At 45.6% G+C, this 20,557-nt stretch overlaps 1 protein-coding gene and 1 non-coding gene across 3 annotated transcripts in view; one reads left to right on the top strand and one right to left on the bottom strand.

Moving 5' to 3' along the window:
- Nucleotides 1-15,937, bottom strand: part of LOC136882018 (metabotropic glutamate receptor 3) — a 645,441-nt gene extending 629,504 nt beyond the window's left edge. For both annotated transcript variants that reach the window (XM_067154516.2, XM_067154517.2), the window contains exon 1: nucleotides 15,470-15,937. The gene's annotated coding sequence lies outside the window, so the exon portion shown is untranslated. The remainder of the gene's footprint in view (nucleotides 1-15,469) is intronic.
- TRNAK-UUU (transfer RNA lysine (anticodon UUU)) lies at nucleotides 8,632-8,704 on the top strand. The gene has a single exon. It is a non-coding gene; the product is annotated as a tRNA-Lys (tRNA).
- Nucleotides 15,938-20,557: the final 4,620 nt, after the last annotated feature.

Here is a 20,557-nt window from a genome sequence, read left to right as displayed (position 1 = left end):
ATTAGCACGCCCCTCCAAGACTCTACTCAACAGTGGCAGATGGATTACTACTATTACTACTAAACAAGTCTTTATTCCGTCACTGAAGGGGACGGCGAGCCTCCTACATGATAACGCCGTCTCTCAGACTACGGAGATTCATACGGTGAAGATTTTAGGAACTCTCCCGGCATTCGAAGTGCAGGAGAATGTAAAACCATGGAAAACCATTCTCAGGACAGCTGACGGTGGGGACCAGCCCCTCTCCGTCTCCCGAATACAGAGGCGTAGAGCCACGGTACAGCCGTGGCCACCCCTCCTCTGCTTAGTTGTTCGGTCGGAGTGCAGAGCTGTTAGACCACGGACCACCTGTGGCCACTTGTAAACCAAAGCTCACTCTGCAACCGCCGCCCCACGCCGTCAGCGAGGTCCCGCCCTGTTAGCAAATAGGCAGAAGAGAATTCGACAGCTCGTCAATAGGAGTAAGGTAGTTATTTCTGAAAGAATGTGGGTTTCCCAACCTGTTCCAATAATAACCATTCCTTGCTGCAACTCACAACAATCAACAAGGCTTTTTTGAAATAACAGAACCTGGCTTCAAACACTGAAACTCATCCAATTAAAAAGTTGTCAGACGTCTCGAAGCTGCCACAAATAAATGTGACAAATACTTCATTTGAACTGCGTGCCGTTTTACACTTTATTTATATTTACATTTTATTTATTTATTGGGTTGAAACGGATCTACCAGTTCTGCGAACTGGCTAATCTGTCACTTTTATTATTATTATTATTATTATTATTATTATTATTATTATTATTATTATGTATGTTCCGTCTTCAGCCCTAAGGCTGGTTGGATCCTCAACAGCTCCGCCATCAGCTGTCATAGATGGCTTAGGCATCACTGAAGAGGCGTACTAGGGATATGAGGAGTGAGGTAGTTTCCCGTTGCTTTCCTCACCGAGCCAGAAGTTGCTCCAGCCGACCCTATGAGCAACATTTTCACACCATTCATAGCAGGGACTGGCTGCAGAAGGAATGGCATTACTAGTATCACTCATACCTCAGTCACTTTCATATTGTCAAGGCCAACTATACGACAGAGACAGATCAATGAAAGTAACAAAATTACTCTAGCCCATACCAGAAGACATAGTGCACTGTAAACACTAGGTCCTGTCAGCAAAGGCAAATTATTATTATTATTATTATTATTATTATTATTATTATTTTGTAGTACAAGGTTGTATTTTATTACAATGAACAGCAATGAATCAACCTTAGAATTAGCAACCATATTTTGAGTTTAATCACGTAATCCCTACAAAAATAAATTGTTTATTCATCTTGATCTTATTACGATAAAAATACAGTACCTTTCACTGTATGTCATGTGTTCATCGTATTTTAAAATGTTCATTACGTTTGTTATTCACATGATCTTTTTTTTTTCCACAGATTTACGAACAGGCCTACATTTTCATGGACTTACAATCCAGTTTTCTAATTCACAAACATAACTTTTCTATTTTTTTTATTACGTCGCAGACCTACGTATATGAAACATTTTCACAGTGTGCACAGAAAGGAGACATAGTTTGATAGACTTCACCGCCTCCTGGCGGTTGGCGATCTATTGTGATGAAAGACGTGGCACTACAGAAATGGCCCACTGTTACCCAGAGCTGTGTTACCGTGCGCCAGCTCAGTCGCGCAGGGCTGATTTGCGGCCTAATAATGGCGATTTCTAAGTGAAGTAAGTCAAAGAACAAATGGTCATCCCAGAGATTTCTTGACTCGCGCTGCCTAAACCGTCAAGGACAGACTAAAAGTATGCATAGAATAATTCACATAAAAAGCTCTACAAAATAAAAAGTCCGTGACTATAGCTTAAACAATAATACATGTTTTTGTGTTATTCAATACCTTACAGTAAATAATCAACCTTAAAATTAGCAACCATATTTTGAGATTAATCACGTAATCCCCACGAAAATAAATTGTTTATTCATCTTTATCTTATTACGATAAAAATACAGTACCTTTTACTGTATGTAATATGCATGAAGTTTCAGGAGTTATAAGCCTAATCGTTTTAGTGACAGAGCAGTAATGGTTTCAATATCGCATGGGGGAAAACGGAGCGAGCTACCGAGCGAATTGATTACGCGGTTCGAGTCACTTACCCATAAGCGTGCATTTAGAACTCTACTATCGGCAGCCCTGAAGATGTTTTTTCTATGCCTTCAAATTTTCACAGCAGACTTTTACAGTAATTAACCTATTAACTGCTAATTTCTTTCCATGTAATTTAATGTAACGTAATTTAAACTGCCCTACATTTCCTACAGCATCTAGTAACAGTGAAAATAATACCAAGCACACTATCAAATACAGTATCATGTGCCGCAGATAGGGATCGAACCAAAAGAACCCCCACAGCGAGAGCAAATCGATAATGAAAGCAAAGTATTTCTATAGACCATAAGAAACAATCCTGGTATTATAGATTGTCAATGGTAATATAGCGAGGCTGTTTTCTTCTTTGAACTTATCTGAACAGGATGAAACCACGAGTTAGACTATATTTGGTTAAACAATATTAAAACATGAGAAAGGTATTTTTTCTTTCTTTCTTTCTTTCTTTCTTTCTTTCTTTCTTAATCCGTTTACCCTCCACGGTTGGTTTCTCCCTCTGACTCAGAATGGATGCCACATCTATCGCCTCAAGGGCAGTGTCATGAAGCGTGAGACTTTGGATCGGTGGATAAAACTGAGGAGGAGGACCAGTACCCCTCCCAGGCGGCCTCGCCTGCTATGCTGAACAGGGGCCTTGTGGGAGGGGGGATGGGGAGATTGGAAGGGATAGACAAGGAAGAGGGAAGGAAGCGGCCGTGTCCTTAAGTATTTGCCTGGAGGAAAAGTGGAGAAACCACGGAAAAACTCTTCGAGGGCGGCTGAGGTGGGAATCAAACCCGCCTCTACTCAGTTGACCTCCTGAGACTGAGTGGACACCGTTCCAGCCCTCGTACCAATTTTCAAATTTCGTTGCAGAGCCGGGAATCGAACCCGGGCCTCCGGGGGTGGCAGCTAATCACACTAACCACTGCACCACAGAGGCGGACAGATTTTACCTAATATTATTTTATTAAATTTGACAATCTGTCAATCTGTCTGCAAATCTCTTCGTAATTACAGCAATGTCTGGTTTCTTCTTTTCTCTTCTTTTTCTTCTTCTTCTTCTTCTTCTTCTTCTAATAATAATAATAATAAATGTTATTTGCTTTACGTCCCACTAACTACTTTCACTGTTTTCGGAGACCCCGAGCGGCCGGAATTTAGTCTCACAGTTCTTCTACATGCCAGTAAATCTGCCGACACGAGGCTAACGTATTTGAGCACCATCATATACCATCGGACTGAGCCGGGATCGAACTTGCCACGTTGGGATCAGGAGTTCAAGGACTCAACCGTCTGAGCTACTTAGCCCGGCTCTTCTTCATCTACCGCTTTTTCCACACCTGTGGAGTCGCGGGTGCGAACTGTGTATCGCATGTCCTGTTTTACGGCCGGATGCCCTCCTGACGCAACCATATGTGGGGCGATGTAATCACTATTGTATGTTTCTGTGGTAGTTGGTAGTGTGCTGTGTTGTCTGAATATAAAGAGGAGAGTGTTGGAACAACCAGTCCCCGAGGCAGAAGAATTAATGAGACAAGTTTACAATCTCCGACCCGGCCGGGAATCGAACCCGGGACCCTCTGAACCGAAGGCCTCAACGCTGAGCATTCAGCCAAGGAATGGGACGTCATATCTGATTTATTCACTGCCTTGTAAATACTACACGTTAGTTACAAATCGGGAAAAAAATGCGAACCACCTTCGATAAGTTTCAAACAGCTGCCTATCAGGTGCAATAATATCTCAGAGATAGTCGACCGTGATTGGTTGAAACTGAGATAATCTATAAATTGAGTTGTTCAATATTCAATGTGTGGCGGATGAGGCAAACAGTCTACGTAATAATATGATCAGGGCCGTCATCTCACCGTCAGATAACTCCTCAATTGTATTGACGTACGCTGAGTGGATCTCGAACGAGCACTCATATCCAGGTAAAAATTCCGGAGCTGGCGAAGAATCGAACCCATGGCCTCCGGGTAAGAGGCAGGCACGCTACCCCTACACCTCAGGGCTGGCTATGTAAGAAGCACCCCAATTTTAAGTTCTAATTTAAGGGTAAAACATGTGCGTATAATACACCGCAAAACACGGTACATACTTAGGCCTAGACTAAACGTGTTCATTCCCATGCTGAAGCGGAGAAGTGGCCCACCTAAAGGAAAACAGCCCATTTTTGACTAAGTTCGAAGGAAATCGAAAAATACCATACTGAGTTTTCTTTTTTCTTTCTTTCTTAATTTGTTTATCCTCCAAGGTTGGTTTTCCCTCGGACTCACCGAGGGATTCCACATCTACCGCCTCAAGGGCAGTGTCCTGTAGCGTGAGACTTTGGCACGGGGGGATACAGCTGGGGAGGAGGACCAGTACCTCGCCCAGGCGGGCTCACCTGCTATGCTGAACAGGGGCCTTGGTGGGGGGCGGGAGATTGGAAGGGATAGATAAGCAGCCGTGGCCTTAAGTTAGGTACCATCGCGGCATTTGCCTGGAGAAGTGGGAAACCACGGAAAACTCCTCTCTACTCAGTTGACCTGCCGAAGCTGAGTGGACCCCGTTCCAGCCCTTGTACCCCTTTTCAAATTTCGTGACAGAGCCGGGACTCGAACCCAGGCCTCCAGGGGTGGCAGCTAATCACACTAACCACTACACCACAGAGGCGGATCACCATACTGAGCTATGTAGGTAAATAACTAAAGTTATCGGCAAGTGGATCGTAAAAGAATTATCACCATGAATTCAAAATTGTTCCCGTGAGAAAGTGACGCGGTCCGCCAGTTACTTAATAAACATCAATTTAATTACACGAGGAATAAACCAATGTTAACAGAATTCTGCTGTGAAATGTGACATTTGACAGTTTTTAATGATAATCTAATATTCATAGTCGTTGATTTAGGAAGAGCGAAATGGCACACCTTGGGTTACGCGCAGGAGAAAGTGGTGAGCGCACCATAGAGGAATGTCAAGGTACTTGAAGCGTGGCCCCCGCAGTTCGCCTCGGACTTAGTAGTCAGTGGTTCGTATCCCAACGTTGACCTCCATATAAAATGATATACTTTCACCGCTCTCATTCGGAAGTGATCGTCCATGGGCTGGGCCTTGCCGGTCAGATAACAGCTTCAGCCGGCAGCAACGAGAGATTTCCAAGGTTTTCACTCCCTGACAAACTAAGAGTTGGCCAGTGTGTGTGTGTGTGTGTGTGTGTGTGTGTGTGTGTGTGTGTGTGTTCTTTCTAATACTGTACGGGCACAAACGGCCGTGTCGATGCCTTGAAACCACGACGCTTCACTACTTACAAACAGTGAGATTGCTCCGTTTGTACTGCCAGGTTATGTGAACGAATTGTATCCATCGAATTTCATCATTATTTCTGTCTTGAATTGAAGATCATAATTGTTTTAGGGTAAATAAAGAGTCAAATTATCGAGGATTAATGAAAATGAAAATCCACAGCCTGTTTCCAGTCATTCGACCGGATCAGGAATGGAATGAATGAAGCCCCCATCTAGTGGCGAGGATGGAAGTTGTGCCGGTTTCCGAAGCCTGTCGCACTCCTCTGGGGCAATGATTAATGAACGATAGATGAAATGAAATGATATCAGAGTGTTGCTGGAATGAAATATGACAGGGAAAACCGGAGTACCCGGAGAAAAACCTGTCCCGCCTCCGCTTTGTCCAGCACAAATCTCACATGGAGTGACCAGGATTTGAATCCAGCGGTGAGAGGCCGGCGCGCAGCCGCCTGAGCCACGGAGGCTCTTATCGGAGGATTAATAAATATCATTATTAAAACAGAAATACACTGACTGACAGAGCAAATGCAACACCAAGAAGGAGTGGTCAGAACTTTATGCCAATTGCAGGGTAGACTGACGTCACTGAGGTATGCTCATGATGTGAAATGCGCCGCTGTGCTGCGCACGTAGCGAACGATAAATGGGACACGGCGTTGGCGAATGGCCCACTTCGTACCGTGATTTCTCAGCCGACAGTCATTGTAGAACGTGTTGTCGTGTGCCACAGGACACGTGTATAGCTAAGAATGCCAGGCCGCCGTCAACGGAGGCATTTCCAGCAGACAGACGACTTTACGAGGGGTATGGTGATCGGGCTGAGAAGGGCAGGTTGGTCGCTTCGTCAAATCGCAGCCGATACCCATAGGGATGTGTCCACGGTGCAGCGCCTGTGGCGAAGATGGTTGGCGCAGGGACATGTGGCACGTGCGAGGGGTCCAGGCGCAGCCCGAGTGACGTCAGCACGCGAGGATCGGCGCATCCGCCGCCAAGCGGTGGCAGCCCCGCACGCCACGTCAACCGCCATTCTTCAACATGTGCAAGACACCCTGGCTGTTCCAATATCGACCAGAACAATTTCCCGTCGATTGGTTGAAGGAGGCCTGCACTCCCGGCGTCCGCTCAGAAGACTACCATTGACTCCACAGCATAGACGTGCACGCCTGGCATGGTGCCGGGCTAGAGCTACTTGGATGAGGGAATGGCGGAACGTCGTGTTCTCCGATGAGTCACGCTTCTGTTCTGTCAGTGATAGTCACCGCAGACGAGTGTGGCGTCGGCGTGGAGAAAGGTCAAATCCGGCAGTAACTGTGGAGCGCCCTACCGCTAGACAACGCGGCATCATGGTTTGGGGCGCTATTGCGTATGATTCCACGTCACCTCTAGTGCGTATTCAAGGCACGTTAAATGCCCACCGCTACGTGCAGCATGTACTGCGGCCGGTTGCACTCCCGTACCTTCAGGGGCTGCCCAATGCTCTGTTTCAGCAGGATAATGCCCGCCCACACACTGCTCTCATCTCCCAACAGGCTCTACGAGGTGTACAGATGCTTCCGTGGCCAGCGTACTCTCCGGGTCTCTCACCAATCGAACACGTGTGGGATCTCATTGGACGCCGTTTGCAAACTCTGCCCCAGCCTCGTACGGATGACCAACTGTGGCAAATGGTTGACAGAGAATGGAGAACCATCCCTCAGGACAACATCCGCACTCTTATTGACTCTGTACCTCGACGTGTTTCTGCGTGCATCGCCGCTCGCGGTGGTCCTACATCCTACTGAGTCGATGCCGTGCGCATTGTGTAACCTGCATATCGGTTTGAAATAAACATCAATTATTCTTCCGTGCCGACTCTGTTTTTTCCCCAACTTTCATCCCTTTCGAACCACTCCTCCTTGGTGTTGCATTTGCTCTGTCAGTCAGTGTATATACATACATACATACTTACATACATACATACATACATACATACATACATACATTGCCGTGTACATCAGGAGTATCTACTGAAATTTACTACATCACTGTGTTTTAGTATGTCTTTGGTTTGTGAAGCCTGTTGCTATGCTTGATTATTATTTATTGAAGTTTTCCGATCCTTGTCAATCTGTTGACTTTTATCCATAATTATTCTTTCTTTCTTAATCCGGTTACCTTCCTGGGTTGGTTTTTCCTTAGAACTCAGCGAGACCCCACTACTACCGCCTCAAGCGTGAGACTTGGGTTCGTTGATAAAACTGGGAAGGAGGACCAGTACCTCGCCTAGGCGGCCTCACCTGCTATGCTGAACAGGGGCCTTGTGCGGGAATGGGAAGACTGAAGCGATAGACAAGGAAGAGGGAAGGAAGCGGCCCGGCATTTGCCTGGAGGAGAAGTGGGAAACCACGGAAAATCACTTCGAGGGTGGCTGAGGAGGGGAATCGAACCCCTCTCTATTCAGTTGACCTCCCGGGGCTGAGCGGACCCATTCCAGTCCTCGTACCACGTTTCAAACCACGGGGGTTGCAACTAATCACGCTATCCACTACACCACAGAGGCGGACTCAGTTGTTTTGACGAAAAAATATTTAATTTATATTTCAGAAATGTGTACAGCATTCAGAGGCATTAAAAGGAAAATACAAGTTGCTTTACGTCGCACTGATACAGATAGGTAGGTCTTATGGCGACGGTGGGACAGGAATGGGCTAGGAGTGGGAGAGAAGCGACCGTTGCCTTATTTAAGGTGCAGCTCCAGCATTTGCCTGGTGTGGAAATGGGAAACCACACAAAGCCATATTTAGGACTGTTGACGGTGAGGTTCGAACACACTATCTCCCAAATGCAAGCTCACAGTTCCGCGACCCTAACCGCACGGCCAACTCGCTCGGCAAAAAAGAAAAGAAGAACAATTGAAATTGAAATCTGAATTGGCTTACACACATAAGCACGCTAACTGTATAAATTATTGCAAATATCGTTATCCTAAATATAGAACCTCCACCTTTACACACCCACATTCTGACCATTCATGATTTCTTACAAAAACTGGCCACACAAACCCGAAACAATCCAGCCTCTAGATAAATTCTTCATGAAATAACACTCAAGGCCTCAACAGGCCGACGGGCTAAAATTCTCACAGTACAGGCCCTGTCTGCACGAATAAGATGGTCCCTGCTGCGTTATACAACGAGCCCGGATAGCTCAGTCGGTAGAGCATTAGGCTTTTAACCTAAGGGTCCAGGGTTCAAGTCCCTGTTCGGGCGGACATTTTTAATAGGTAAGATCATAGATTTCTGTTCGGTTATTTCATAGTTCTGGCCATTCTTAAGGATAATATCCAGGTAGAGGAAGTAAATATTGATATCAAAGATATTTACAAGAAGTTTCACGAGTTGAAAAGCAGAAAGGAAAGAAACTTCAAGTGATACAGTAATGCTGGAATTCAAGGAAGGGGAGTTGGGGACTGGAATAACTTACCAAGGGAGATGTTCAATAAATATCCAATTTCTTTGAAATCATTTAAGAAAAGGCTAGGAAAACAACAAATAGGGAATCTGCCACCTGGGGGACTGCCCTAAATGCAGATCAGTAATGATTGATAGAAGTTGGAATTCGGTAGGACAAATTGAGGCAAATACCTGTTTATAGGAAGAGGAATTAGTGATTAGAATAATTTACGAAGGGATATGTTCGATAAATTTCCAATTTCTTTGAAACAAAAGACTGGTTGATTGACAAGGACGTAACTTCCATTTCAGTGATCAGACGTGCATAAGCCAATCAAGGAAAACACAGAGATCATCATCATCATCATCATCATCATCATCTGTTTACCCTCCAGGTTCGGCTTTTCTCTCAGACTCAGCGAGGGATCCCACCTCTACCGCCTCAAGGGCAGTGTCCTGGAGCTTCAGACTCTTGGTCGGGGATACAACTGGGGAGAATGACCAGTACCTCGCCCAGGCGGCCTCACCTGCTATACTGAACAGGGGCCTTGTGGAGGGATGGGAAGATTGGAAGGGATAGGCAAGGAAGAGGGAAGGAAGCGGCCGTGGCCTTAAGTTAGGTACCATCCCGGCATTCGCCTGGAGGAGAAGTGGGAAACCACGGAAAACCACTTCCAGGATGGCTGAGGTGGGAATCGAACCCACCTCTACTCAGTTGACCTCCCGAGGCTGAGTGGACCCCGTTCCAGCCCTCGTACCACTTTTTTCAAATTTTCGTGGCAGAGCCGGGAATCGAACCCGGACCTCCGGGGGTGGCAGCTAATCACGCTAACCACTACACCACAGAGGCGGCCGCGTTTTAAAATCACTACATAAAATCATAATACTGCAACACAGAAAAGGCGGAAAGGAGTCTTGAAAATGACATACAGTTTTTCCAGTATGATTTAAGTGTTAATGATCAAAATCGACGAATGTAAGATGCGTACTGTGATGCTTAGGTAAAGGTTGCCTGCCTGCTGGCTCGTTCTTTCCTTCCCGTGCGATATTTCATCCATTCCTGCACTTTCACTAAAAAGACGATAACTCCCAAACCACACATGCAAATTATATACAGTAAAGGACAAAGCCAAAATTAAACTCTACAATGCTGTTGTAAAACCAGAGGGGCTGTACGGTTCAGAATGCCTTATATTAAATAAAAAAGGGGAACTTAAAGAAATTGAGAAGAAGGAAAGAAAAATTCTGAGGACAATTCTTGGACCTCAGAAAACGACGGATGGTACGTGGAAGAAAAGGAGAAATGAGGATTTCTACAAGTATTCCGAAAAGATCACGGACACAATGCGAAAACGAAGACTGACATTTTACGGACATCTCGTCAGAATGAATGACAACCGCCTGACTAAAAGGATATTTAAATATATAACTGGATTGAGGAGAACAACGAAATGGGTGGAGGAGGTTAAGAAGGACGTAGAAGAAAGTAAAATAACACCAGAATTGATCCTCAACAGAAAGAAGTTCAGAACTCGAGTAGATGACCACAAATTTCATGAAGAGCAGCGCAAGAACAGGCCCAAATTTGTAATATCTGAGGAGCAGAGAAAAATAAGGAGTGAACGAATGAAGAAGTTCTGGGAAGAGAAAAGAAGAAGACTGGGCAGAAAGCATTAAGTTTCACGCGGTCCATAGTTGGCCAAATTCGGAACCAAGAAGAAGAAAGGATTTTCCTTATTTCAATAAACTGATTTAGGTGAATACGCAGGTTATAAAGGAGTGCGTAGTAAATCACCCCTGTGGAGGAAGGGTGCATCGTATACCCTGCCTGTAATGAAAGGCGAAAAATGGGACACAGAGGTTTTCATTTCGAGAGTGTGGGTTGGCAACCGCAGGTCTCTAGCTGAGTTTGGCACTTATGTCAGGTTTCTCGCCTCCATATTTCTTATCCGACTTCTCTTGGTCAACTTTTGTTCTTTTACGACCCCAACGGTATTACGTTTGCGAAGCCTACGCAGTCTTTCATTTTCACGGCGTTCGCGGCCCTTGTCTTTCTTTGACCAATACCTTCATTTTTCGAAGTGTCGGACCCCTTCCATGTTTTCTCTCTTCTTAATGTTAATAGAGGATGTTTGCCTAAATGAACTTACTTTTAAAACAATAATCACCATCACCACCATCTTCAGTGAGAGAGAGACAGACAGAAAATCTAAAATGGATAGTTGCCCTTACGCTAAGGTTATCGTGAAGATATAGCCCCATAATAAGTTTTTCGAAGAGCCTCCGTGGCTCAGACGGCAGCGCGTCGGCCTCTCACCGCTGGATACCGTGATTCAAATCCCGGTCACTCCATGTGAGATTTGTGCTGGACAAAGCGGAGGAGGGACAGGTTTTTCCCCGGGTACTCCGGTTTTCCCTGTCACCTTTCATTTCATAGCATCTATCATTCATTAATAAATCACTTTGGGAGTGGCGACCCCATCTTACTAACAGCCTATATCTGCTTCATTCATTACTGGAAAACAGGTTGTAGGTTTTTTTGAATAGGTTTTTCGAGTATACATTTTTAATTAAAATATGTATTATATTATTGATGCATTTTTTCATAAAATAGCAGCTATCCCCGAATGGAAACATTTATTTCATCCCCCCCCCCCGAGAATATTAGCGGGAATTCCTTTCCTTTCTTAATCTGTTTACCCTCCAGGGTTGTTTTTTTTTTCCTGGGACTCAGCGAGGGATCCCAACTCTACCGGCTCAAGGAGCGTGAAACTTTGGGTCGGGGGTTAAAACTGGGGAGGAGGACCAGTACCTCACCCAGGCGGTCTCACCTGTTATGCTGAACAGGGGCCTTGTGGGGGATGGGAAGATTGAAAAGGATAGACAAGGAGGAGGGAAGGAAGCGGCCTGGAGGAGAAGTGGGAAACAACGGAAAATCACTTCGAGGATGGCTGAAGTGGGAATCGAACCCACCTCTACTCACTTGACCTCCCGAGGCTGAGTGGACCCCGTTCCAGCCCTCGTACCATTTTTCAAATTTCGTGGCAGAGCCCGGACCTCGGGGGTGGCAGCTAATCACGCTAGCCACTACACCACAGAGGCGGACAGCAATTTCTTTTAGTTCCAAAAGTACTAATGCCAAGAGTTAGAAAGAAATTCACGCACAATTTAGATACCTCAAGTAGTAGTCCACTCGCCTCCCAATCTAGGAATAGGATGTTATATTTGTCCTCTAGACATTTAAAGCACGATTCGTAGTGTGATTTCTTTCCAGCACCAACCTCTTCTGTTTGTGTGTTTCCTCCTTCAATCACCCTGTGGGTGGGGGTGGTAGATAACACCCACGGTACCCCCTGCCTCTTGTAAGAGGCGTCTAAAAAAAGCCTCAGCGTTTCCCACTTGGGAGCGAGGGATGGTGACCAACCTAAATCCTGGCATCGCTTTCATTTACTTGTGCCATGCTCTCCGCTTTCATCTATCCTATTCGACCTCCCTTGGTCAACTCTTGTTCTTTTCCAACCCAGACGACATTAGACTTACAAGGGCTAGGGAGTCTTTCATTTTCACGCCCTTCGTTGCCTTTGTCTTTCTTTGAGCGGTACCTTCATTTTTCGAAGTGTAGGATCCCTTCCATTTTCCCCTCTCTGATTAATAAAGTATAGTAGTCCAGTTGTACTTCCTCTTAAAACAGTAATCATCATCACCACCAGTAATGATAAAAGAACACCTTCCAGTCTTGGCCTGATTTCAATTTCAAACCATCCACTTTTGTTCACTCACGTTATGCTGGACTGCGTAGCTCAGTTAGTAGAGCGCTGGCTTTCTGAATTCAAGTTGACAAGTTCAATGCTGGCTCAGTCCGGTGATATATATATATATATATATATATATTTTGCTATTTGCTTTAAGTCGCACCGACACAGACAGGTCTTATGGAGACGATGGGACAGGAAGGGGCTAGGAGTTGGAAGGAAGTGGCCGTGGCCTTAATTAAGGTACAGCCCCAGCATTTACCTGGTGTGAAAATGGGAAACCACGGAAAACCATCTTCAGGGCTGCCGACAGTGGGGTCCGAACCCACTATCTCCCGAATACTGGATACGGTACTGGCCGCACTTAAGCGACTGCAGCTATCCAGTTCGGTACCGGTGATATTTGAAGGTACTCAAATTGGTCAGCCTCGTGTCGGAAGATTTATTGGCACGTTAAAGAACTCTTGCGGGACACAATGCCGGCTCCTCAGCGTTTCCGAAAACCGGAAAAGTAGTTAGTGGGACGCCTGAACAGAATCACAACATTTAAAACACCTTGCTTCTAACATTTTTTTCTTTTCCGATATATTTATGTTCGATAGAGGCCATAGATCACTTTAAACAACGATGATGATGATGATGATTATGATTCATCATTTCATCATAATTTCTGTTACAGATTTTCCCAACGCTTTTTTACGAAGATGCCATTGAATTTCAAATACCATTTTTTAATGCTATTTGTTCGACCTATAGAGATATTTTGTCCCTACTTGCACCATGTGATATGAACCTGCGCGTAATTGGAATGGAGGAAGTGTAGAGTGTTGAATGTGAGGAAAGGAACGTTACGGACGACACAAACACCCAGTCCTCAGGTCAGGGTTATTAATCATTTACAATTAAAAACCCTGACTCAGCCGAGAATCGAACCCGGGACCGCCGGGGCCTGACAGTGAATACCATGATCATTAATTACACTTTAGTTTTAATATGCCCATTATCTCATATTCCATAACCTATACAACATGGATTATTGAACAGAGCCTACAAAACTAGTAGTTTTGCATGACAAGATAATGGTAACAATTAACCCTCTACCTTTTAAGCAAAATTCGAACCACATAGATTCGAACGTGTTAGTCAAGATTCCAAGCAAAACCTTTCAGTAATAATGAAAAATAATGTTATTCGTTTTACGTCCCACTTACTACTTTGACGGTTTTCCTAGATGCCGAAATTTAATCCCACACGAGTTCTGTTACTTGTCAGTAAATCTACCGACACGAGGCTGACGTACAGTATATGAGCACCTTCGAATACCACCGAACTCAGCCAGAGACGAACCTGCCAAGTTGGGATCAGAAGGCCGCGCCTCAACCGTCTTAGCCACTCGGCTTGGCAAGGTTTTCAGTGTTTTGTATCTTGATATTGTAAACTTTAACACAAACAGTTCGGTTTTACGTAGAATTCGAACAATATGGATATGAATTCTTATTTCAAAGGTCCTATATATATTAGATGGGATTCAGAGCAAGTTTTTGACTTTAATAGACTGCAAATATCCTGAACATAACCACAAAATGACAAGTTTTACGTAGAATTTGGACCAAATAAACGTCAATATGTATTTAGTGTCCGCCTCTGTGGTGTAGTAGTTAGTGTGATTAGCTGCTACCTCCGGAGGCCCGGGTTCGATTCCCGGCTCTGCCACGGCATTTGAAAAGTGGTACGAGGGCTGGAACGGGGTCACTCAGCCTCGGGAGTTCAGATGAGTAGAGGTGGGTTCGATTCCCACCTCCGCCATCCTGGAAGTGGTTTTCCCACTTCTCCTCCAGGCAAATGCCAGGATAGTACCTAACTTAAGGCCACGGCCGCTTCTTTCCCTCTTCCTTGTCTATCCCTTCCAATCTTCCCATTCCCCACCAAGGCCCCTGTTCAGCATAGCAGGTGAGGCCGCCTGGGCGAGGTACTGGTCACCCTCCCCAGTTGTATCCCCCGGCCCAATGTCTCACGCTCCAGGACACTGCCCTTGAGGCGCTAGAAATGGGAGCCCTCGCTGAGTCCGATTGAAAAGCCATCCCTGGAGGGTAAGCAGATTAAGAAAGAAAGAAAGAAAGAAAGAAAGAAAGAAAGAAAGAAAGAAAGAAAGAAATGTATTTGGTTCAGATATCGAATATCCATTGGCCGGGGATGTAAGCAAGCGTGCTAGCTTTCAGGTTTTCGTGACTGTTGATATAATAAACACAACTAAAGCTGTCAAGTTTTATGTACATTCAAAACGACAAAAACATCATTATTTTAGTTTCCAAGATCTTACGCATATTGCTCGTGACTGCAAGCAAATATTCTTTTAGCACTACACGACTGTTGATATGTCAACATAACCTCGTCCACAAACTCTCTAGTTTTATGCAGAATTCCAACGAGGTGTGTATAACCTCTTATTCGGCATTCGAACCAGCGCTGCCTTTGTGAGATGCCAGTCAAGATGTCACTGTGCTAATACGTTCCCTACAGACAAATTGTATCCCACTCCTTTTATTAGCGGCACATGTTTATGAAAAATATACAACGCCAGTGATTTAAATTTTTCACCTAAATCAAACTTATCTCAACGCCCACGACAAAGATAAGCAGGGAATGGTCGAGTGGACTGACCAAGTCCCCACACTTAACAAACTGGAGAGCTCGAGGCGTTAACAAGCGAGTTCTCTGGCATTTGACTGCAACATTCCATTCCAGCACGGCTTCTCTACGCAACTGCACCTGATACACAACTCCTGAGAACAACAAAAGCAGATCACAAAACAATGAAGATAGTACTCACCCAGATGCACGATGAAGAGATGCCAACCAAAAAAAACAATCTCACACCATCAAAACATCCGTCTCCTCCAAAAGGCAACACGCTCACTTCATAAAAGTTAACGTCAGTTTAATATTCTACCACAACACGATATTAATGTGTAGCCAGAGGAACGGCACTGTTTTCAAATTTTGTAAATAAACACTACTTGTCTTCATTTACTGCCGCGAATTTTAAACTCTCACATGTCACGGTTTAAAGTTTTGTGTATTTCCCTCCAGAGGTCGTTGGCTTATCATTTTAGTTATTGAAAACATAATCGTGGGTTATTGTTCACGAACACGCACACACTCACAAACACACACGAAGGAACACGTGGTTGGTCTGTTATGAAAGAAGCGGGATGAGACTGGCTTGACCTCCAAAAAAAGTGAGCGACACGTGCGCTGGCAGGTGGTAGTGGCAGTTGGGGGAACTGCAGGTCCTCTCTGGCTGCAGGTTCAGAGCGCACTGGTTGAGTCCACGGCTAGTCAGGTGGTCTTCTTTGGATCAGGGCGCGCTCTTCATACCTGTCCTCTAGTGGCAAGTCCGCCAACTTAGCCACAGAGTCCGCGACTCCCCAGGAGCGTGGGTAAGTGAACAGAGGACTCCTAGCTGAGTCTGACATTGCAATTGGCTTTACGTCGCACCGACACAGATAGGTCTTACGGCGACGAAGGGATAGGAAAGGCCTAGGATTGGGAAGGAAGCGGCTGTGGCTTTAGTTTGCCTAGTGTTGAAATGGGAAACCACGGAAAACCACCTTCAGGAATGCCGACAGTGGGGTTCGAACCCACTATATCCAGAATACTGAACAACAAGAGTTGACCAAGGGAGATCGGATAGGAAAGGTGAAGACACAAGTAAGTAAGAATCTGACATTTTTTCCTCTGATTAGTGTTCATAGACGATGTTTGCCTAGTTGTACTTCGTCTTAAAATAATAGTCAGCACCACCATTCCTCTCAACTTCAGCCTCATAAATGATTGTAGTTTGAATCTGTGGACTCTCAGATAACTTCAAATGCACAGTTTTGACCTTAACATTGGGGGAGAAAGAGTCTGACATTACTTTTGTCTTCATATTTGTTATCCGATCTGCCTTTGGTCAACTCTTGTTGTTCAGTATTTGGGATATAGCGGGTTCGAACCCTTCTGTCGGCAGTCCTGAAGATGCTTTTCAGTGGTTTCCCATTTTCACACCAGGAAAATGCTGGGGCTGTACCTTATTTAACGCCACGGTCGCTTCCTTCCCTCTCCTAGGCCTTTCCTGTCCCATCGTCACCATAAGACGATATGTGTCGGTGCAACGTAAAGCAACTAGTCTTCTTCTACCGCCTTTTCCCACACCTGTGGGTTTGCGGGTGCGAACTGTGTCGCACATGTGGATATGACACTGTTTTACGGCTGGATGACATTTCTGACGCCAAACCTACGTGGAGGCATGTAATCACTATTCGTTTTTCTGTGGTGGTTGGTAATGTGGTGTGTTGTCTTAATATGAATAGGCGAGTGTTGGGACAAACTCCCAGTTCCCGAGCTAGATTAATTAATCCCACGCTATTAAAATCCCCAACCCGGCCGGGAATCGAACCGGGGGCCCTCTGAACCGAATGTCTCAACGCTGACCATTCAGCCAAGGAGTCGGGCAACGTAAAGCAACTAGTAAAAAACAAAGTCCGCCACTGTGGTGTAGTGGTTAGCGTGATTAACTGCCACCCCCCGGAGGTCCGGGTTCGATTCCCGGCTCTGCCACGAAAATTGAAAAGTGGTACGAGGGCTGGAACCGGGCCCACTCAGCCTCGGGAAGTCAACTGAGTAGATGTGGGGTCGATTCCCACCTCAGCCATCCTCGAAGTGGTTTTCCGTGGTTTCCCACTTCTCCTCCAGGCAAATGCCGGGTACGGCCGCTTCCTTCCCCTCTTACTTGTGGATCTCTTCCAATCTTCCCATCCCCCAACAAGGTCACTGTTCAACATAGCAGGTGAGGCCGCCTAGGCGAAGTACTGGTCCTCCTCCCTAGTTGTATGCCCCGATCCAATGTCTCACACTCCAGGACACTGCCCTTGAGGCGGTAAAGGTGGGATCCCTCGTTGTGTCTAAGGGAAAAACCAACCCTGGAGGGTACGCAGATTAAGAAAGAGAAGAAAGAATAACTTCGAATGACTATTATATTCTTTAATTTAGATATATTTTGTAACATTTCAGTGAAGACCCTCCGTGGCTCAGGCGGCAGCGCGTCGGCCTCTCATCGCTGGTTCCTTGGTTCGAATCCCGGTCCCTCCATGTAAGATTTGTGCTGGACAAAGCGGAGGCGGGACAGGTTTTTCTCCGGGTACTCCGGTTTTCCCTGTCATATTCCATTCCAGCAACACTCTCCGATATCATTTAATTTCATCTGTCAGTCATTAATCATTGCCCCAGAGGAGTGTGACAGGCTTCGGCAGCCGGCACAATTCCTATCCTCGCCGCTGGATTAATTCCATTCCTGACACGGTCGAATCCTGAAAACATTGCTGTGCTCGAGAAACTACCGATATTTTCATTGAAACTCCCGAAAATTTTAAATACAACCTACCGATTTGTTATTTGTAGACCTGGCAACACTGGATCAGAGTTTCGTATTCAGATAAACAGAGTGTACCAGAAAGGTACGACCAAACTTTCAGCACACACTCCTCACACGTACAAGAATAAAATATGTTATATGGACATGGGTCCAGAAACTCTTTATTTCCAAGTTAGAACTCATTTTCTACAACTCTACACAGCACTTTAATAATGGGAAACACATAGGAACAGAACGTGCCAGCGTACAATATGAAATGTTCAAAATGCCCTCCACAGTTTCGAACCGATGGCCCTCTGAAGCTAAGGCCACCCTGCTGAATACTTGGCCAAGAAACTGTGGATTCATATAACATGACTGGCCGTAAGTTAAGTGTTGGGTACCCTTTTTGTCCAAACTTATTCAAATTAATATACATAATAAAAGAGATGGCCAGGTATTGGATTGATCCGTTTGATCAGCTACACTAGTGTCCAAAAGTTAAGCATAAGTTACGAGTAAGCAGGGCAACAGAAACTAGACTGCAAATCGCACGACATATGCACCTACCAACCTTACGTGTTCGCTCTGTATAGGAAAGGAGTGTTCCCTGCTTTGACTAGCGGCGTAGCCGCAAGGTAAACACAGCCAGTGCCTGCGCCCCATATTCCGTGAGTCATGTTTGCCCTGTTATAGTGTGCGGAGTGTAGCCTCGTGGTGAATGTGACAACATAAAGACACAACGACGCCATTTGGATCCCGTTTTGCAGGGTAGAATACTCGGCTGCCTGGAAGCAGGCCAGACACAGACCGATGTCGCCGTATCCTTGAATGTGCCACAAAGTATCATTTCCAGGCTTTGGAGGCGATTTCGAGACACAGGAGATGTTAGTCGTAGGCCAGTACCAGGTCGACCAAGGGTAACCACCCAACAGCAGGACCGATATCTGGCCTTAACCGCCCGATGAAATCGGACTGCACCTGCATGACAATTGTCGGCGGAGCTTGCAGCCGTCGCAAGGGTCGTCTTTTTCCGGCAAACTGTGTACTGGAAGCTCAGAACAGCAGGACTGTTTGCCCGACGTCCAGCGGTGTGCGTCCGATCACTCCAGCACAGAGACGGGCCCGTTTAATGTGGAATCGTCAACATGGAAACTGGACTATGAATGAATGGAGGCATGTGTTCTTCACAGATGAATCCCGCTTCACTTTGCAGAACAATTGCCGTCGCACATTAATCTGGAGAGAACTGGGTAGCCGATACAACCACAGGAACATCGTGGAACTGGACCAGTATGGTGGTGGTGGCGTCATGGTGTGGGGCGGCATCATGTTGATGGACGTACGGACCTGCATATCTCCATGGATGGTCCGAGGAACACTATTAACGTTCGGAGATACAGGGATGAGGTACTGAAACCACATGTTCGACTCTTGAGAGGTGCGGTTGGTCCAGGCTTCCTCTTAATGGACGATAATGCCCGACCGCACCGCGCTGCTATGGTGGATTAATTTCTGGCTAGGGAAGACATTCATCGCATGGATTTGCCAGCGACGTCTGCGGATCTGAATCCTATAGAAGATGCCTGGGATGCATTGAGGAGCCGAATTGCATCCTGTCAGCCCCCACCAAGGACCCTCCGGCCCCTTCGGAGGAATGGGATCGACTGCCACATGAGTTCTTGAACCATCTGATAGAGAGTATGCCACGTCGCTGCGAAGCATGTGTGGCCGTTAGGGGTAACCATACACCCTATTAACAGCATATTTTGTTGTGGAAGACATTGCCAAGTTTTGTTAGTTGTTGTCAAAGGTGTACCTTAGCTATCAGAACCTTTCTAACACTGTTTTTTTTTTTTGAAAAGTTGTGTGACACATGGTGTGTGATTCAGCTTCCGTTTGTTCAGCGATCCGTCTGACATTCCTATCAGGCGGTATGGCCTCGTTTAGTGATTATGCTTAACTTTTGGACACTAGTGTACAAAAGTTAGGTTCTGTCACAGTAGCGGCAGGCCCTCAAGTACTCCCGGACGGTGTCCTCCCTAGGGAACGAAAAGGTTATTTTATTTTCTCTCGACATTTGAAGTTCAAATATTGGATTCGAATAATGCTAAAAAAATTACATTTCATTGTACAATTGTAAATTCTCATTAATAAGGAAGAGTGTTCGGCAATATCAAACTTAGGTGACCGACTTTCAGCGCGTAGTTCACTGGTCAATGTTTTCAGGTTGAAGATAAGGCACAGACTCTCGGGCATCCGTCCGAGGATATAGTGTTGGTGAGGGGGTTGAGATGTAAGGAGTAAGGGCGGCGGTGGACGGTTTCGGGGGGAGGAAGAGTGCGGGAAGGGCTTTCACTTGGGCAGTCCGTAGCAGTGTAGCAGTACAGATGTCCTCACAAACCCCTACACGAGCATGCAATAGCCAAATCTCCATAGTTGCATACACTAAATTTCAATAATAATTTATGACCTTGTTTGCCGTATTATTTATACTTTAAGAAGAAAAATAAGCCTCCGTGG

This window comes from Anabrus simplex, chromosome 10 (genome assembly GCF_040414725.1).
Source record: "Anabrus simplex isolate iqAnaSimp1 chromosome 10, ASM4041472v1, whole genome shotgun sequence".
NCBI lineage: Eukaryota > Metazoa > Arthropoda > Insecta > Orthoptera > Tettigoniidae > Anabrus > Anabrus simplex.
The sequence above is the reverse complement of the archived record's forward strand: the minus strand, read 5'-3'. Positions and strand labels throughout refer to the sequence as shown.